The sequence below is a fragment of the Ostrea edulis genome, chromosome 4 (genome assembly GCF_947568905.1).
Source record: "Ostrea edulis chromosome 4, xbOstEdul1.1, whole genome shotgun sequence".
NCBI lineage: Eukaryota > Metazoa > Mollusca > Bivalvia > Ostreida > Ostreidae > Ostrea > Ostrea edulis.
This window is the reverse complement of record NC_079167.1, coordinates 70,787,222-70,792,166: the sequence shown is the minus strand read 5'-3', so window position 1 is coordinate 70,792,166 and position 4,945 is coordinate 70,787,222.

Here is a 4,945-nt window from a genome sequence, read left to right as displayed (position 1 = left end):
AGATATTTATTCACTATGAATATGATGCTAGCCCCATTCTAACACCAAAAGCTATACCCTGGGATGATCAAATTTACAACTTTGGCAAATGGTTTACTGATTTATTCAGTTTGATTTTCATAGCATTAGCAACAAAGATGTTACTCTTGCATCATCGGATACTTTCGTTATCTCCTACCAATTTGCAAATAAAGATACATCAGTATGTTAAGTGACTCCCACGATTTCAGTAGCGATCGATATATACGAGGGTCATTCATTAAATATTGCAACCTAAGGCTTTCCGTTAGATATATGTAGAATTTCAAGTTTTTCTTTTCACGGTGCGTTAGTTCCATTCATTCCTTTTGACCTGTCGATAACCGCACGCATTTTGCTTTAGTATTCATAAAGTTCTTGCATTTCAAAGACGGCATGGTCACTACACTGAAGGATGTTTAGCTCAAAGATGGCCGCTCAGGCGAAAATTGAAATGAGAGGCTGTATGAGAAGCTGTGTAGTACTGGGGAAATCCTTAAAAGACACCTACAAGGAGATGTTTGCTATATATGAGACGGCTATAATTTCACACAGTACAGTTTGTAGGTGGATGATGAAATTCAAACACGGAGAAACAAGTCTGGAAAATCCAACACGTATAAGACGACAAAATGTGTAATGATCCAGAGAAACGTTGATGCTGTGGGTACTATAATAGCAGAGGATGCAAGATACACAGTAAAAGACATTGCCAAGGCCCTCTATATATCAACGGGAAAGCTTTAACAAAAGTACTCAATCTGAGGAGCGTGTCAGTCAGGTGGGCGCCTCATTTGCTTACTGAAGAACAAAAGAAAACAAGAGTTAAATGACAAAAGAACTTAAATCGTTTAAGAACTGTGACAAAAGAAAACTACCTAGTATCATAACAGGTGATGAGACTTGGATTTCTTATTTTGAGCCTCAAAGAAAGGTGGGTAATAGAATGTGGCTTCAAAGAGGCACAGAAAGGCCAATAATTGCAAGGAGATGTCAGAGTTTCAAAACGATTTTGTAGAGTATTTTCTTTGATTCTAGAGGTGAAATTGTTCAAATTCCTACACCTAAAGAAAGGGCTGTAATGGTTTGTTTTATAAGAACGGGGTATTGAACAGAGTGAAACAAGTTTTCTGTAAAAGATGCCCAAAGACATGTCTTCGTGGAAATTTATCTGTTGTATGACAACGCTGCCGCGCACAAATATAGAGATGTAAAGGAGTTTCTGGGAACAGAAAGAGTTGTAGTTACAACACCCGTCATATTTGCCGGACCTGAGTCCATGCGACTTTTTTCTCTTTCCTAAGCTAAAGACAATGCTATCTGGAAGACGCTATAACTCTAGATCGGCCCTAGGAAGTAGTGTTCATCAGTGTCTTTTTGGGTATCCCACAGATCGGGTATGTTGACGCCTTCCGGGCTTGAATAAAAAGACTTGAAACGTGTGTAAAAGTAAATTGGGAATATTTTGAAGGATTGATGAAATAAATCATTTGATTAACAAGCTGTGTTTTATTTTAGTTAACCAGTTGTATTATATTTTGAATGACCCTCGTATGTAAGCTTGTAGTTATGAACTAAACCCAAGTAACGAATGACAATCCCCTCCCCACATTATGTAATCAATTGAAGTCTGGAGGACACATTTGAGGCAATTAGGATTTGAAGTTTGCCCCCCTCCTCCTTTATTTGTTCGTCAAGAATTTTAGACAGGACATAGTTAAGGTCAGAATTAACCCAGCAGCAGAATATACTAATAAAGACAATTCAAAATTAACACAATTGATTTACAAATATTGAAAGAATATCATAAACAATGTCCAATGGAGAGCTAAAACTACACACAAAACAGTCACAAGTTAAATTTCTAAATCCCCAGATATGTATCCAAAATATTGTGTATAATCAGGACTTTCTTAAGTGCTTGTCCAATAGAGCTTAACACCATATTCTTCACAGTGTTTTTATGATAACAATGAAGCTTTGAGAATATTCAGGAATGACATAGTTATGCAATCAGTGTTACGTCATCTTTCTACTGAATTAACAAACAGCAAAGTAAAAATAAAGTGCATCGCCACAGCACATGATACGCCCGTCAATCATTATTTAATTATCACAAAACAGAGAAGAGTGGATGAAAGAAAATCATGTCAAACTTTAATAGTAAAAAGATCTAAAATGATTTTTCCATTCATAATGCTATATGTACTTCTCTCTGCTGTAGTTTTTTAATGAAAACAAATAGTGCATTTTTATATTTTTCAACTGGTAGTTTTGGATTTAAACAAACGTCAAATCTGCAGCTTTGCTCATTGTATATCTTTTTATTGCCACATCTTAATAAAACATCAAATTACTTATCATTAAAATATGCCTATATACATATTGCAACCATCTGTTCATCTTACTCAGAAATGACACTGCATTTTGATTGCTAAGAAAAAAAAAATTAAAAAATTATATTGTACAATGTCAAATTAATTTTGATAACTTCATTTGAAAATAAAGGCTAGCCACCAAGACAGATCACTACTAATTAAGAGGCTTAGATTCCTTCTGCCCAATTCCCTAGAGATATAGATAACACCTGCTTGATCAGAGATGCTCTACCAGAAGTGATTAAGACAGTCTTCTTACACTAAACCCATTAATTAATCTTATCAAAATGCCCTTTGCATGCTACCCCCATGGGACAAGTGGAATTTCTCTTGTTACTGTTAGAAACAAAGAAACATTATAAAGGCTTAAACAACTGTACAGTATATCTTTAAAAAATATGTATTTTCTTGATGTAACATTTTTGAATAAGGTTACTAAAAAACCATTAGATCAGAAGGGATTGTACCCATTAAAACATACACTTTTAAAAAAAATCACCTTAATCAAATGTCACAGTGACCCTAAAGTAGGGTGTGACACACCTTCTACCTAAAATGCATTATTTGACCAAGTTTGGTGATTCTAGGTTTCATAGTTTTCAAGTTATGAGTCAGACAGGGTTTTGCCATATTTGGTCATATCTTCTTAATTAAAAGTCACAGCGACCTGGTTTTAATGTGCGACACACCTTCTACCCAAGATGCATCATCTGACAAAGTTTGATTATTCTAGGCCTCATAGTATTTAAGTTATGAGCCGGACACGAAAAAGCTAACAGACGGACGGACATGAAGGCCATAACATAATACGTCCCGTCCTAAGGCGGGCGTATAAAAACATTAGGTCACATGTGATAATCAAGTAAAAGTATTACACACCCCTAAAAAGTTTGAATGACAATGAACACTTAAATTCTCCATTATACACATACATGTACCTGCATGGACATCAATCAAAGCAATAAAAAAAAACTCAGAACAGAAATATTTGCTTTTGTCCCTGCCATGTTTAATATCATATTCTTGTAATAATAAACTCCATCTTGTGAGTCTTTGATTCTTGTTTGACAATTTATGTAAGATAGTGAGAGGGCTGTGATCCGTATAAACAATAATTGGATGCACAGTAACATTCAAATAAGCATCAAAATGTTGTAAATCAAACATCAAAACAAGACACTCTTTGCAAGATTCACATCCCTGAAGGTCATGTAGACGGGAATGAATCATCCACTGAAAGGTTGCTGGAACATTTTTCATACCAAACGGCATCACGTTGTATTGAAATGGAGCATCGGAAGTCGCAAATACAGATATTTCTTTGGTTCTTTCAGTGAATGGCACTTGCCCATAACCTTTTAACAGGTCAAATTTACGGATGAATTTAGCATTTCCGATTATGTCAATGCAGTCATTAATTCTAGGAAACGAATAAAAGTCCGTTTTCGTGATAAAATTTACTTTTTCTAAAGTCAGTACACAATTGGTAGGAACCATCAGGTTTCGGTACTAGAAAGCAAGGTAGCTCGTCATTTTGATTTGGTTCGATGTCATTGCCCATCATGCACTGCACTTCCGTTCTTAAGTACTGCAATTTAATGGATTTAAACGATAGGGATGTTGGTTGATATGCAAAGCGTCACCAGCTACAACATCATGGTGAGCAGCATTGGTATTTTTGGAATATTCTAGAAGAATCGTAATTTTCCATAAGACGTTGAACTTGTTCTTTCTGGTGAATATTCAGATGTCCAGGTTTGGCATCCAGATTGGCATGAATTTTGGAGTTCTTTAAATGGACACTCTGGTTTAAGTCTTTTTCACTAGTTTCTACACTAATTTCATTTTCAGTACAACTTTGTAATGTCTCAACATCGGCTAAAGTGGAAACTGATTTTAAATCATTTGCAATTAGTATTTTTGGTCTAAATCCAAGATATGTATTAACAAAATTTAATACATTTCTTATAGATAGTATATACATCACAAACAAAAAGACAATTTCACATGAACACTGAACTTCGTGTCTTTTTAAGCAAGACGAAATATTTTAGTGAAAATCCAGTGTTTGGGTTCAGTAAATTCATCATAACTTTTATGTACACGTAAAATATATAATTTCAATGGAAACAAGTTAGCCTTTGGTAGGGAGAATATTAGCTTGGTCTACAGCTGATGTAGTATAATTATCAATAATCTGCTTTTGCTGTTAAATCTAATTGTTTGGTTTCCCCCAAGGTGTTATAAATTTACCTCAATCGTTAAGCTACTCATCATCAGAGTACTTTTCACTTTGAAATCGCCGCATAAAAAGAATCAGTAAAGCAAAGCCGTTATAAAAAATTTTAAATGGGAAATTTATGATTTTTCAACGGGAAATAGTTGAGAAACGTATTAAAAGATACTTACATGTATCAGAATAATCATGTTTCACATTTACACTTATGTAGTATACCTATCCTATCGATAAAACAAACACACACATACACCCCCCCACCCAAAAAAATTTCAGTATTGGAGACATTTAATCAGTTAACTTAAGATCAGAA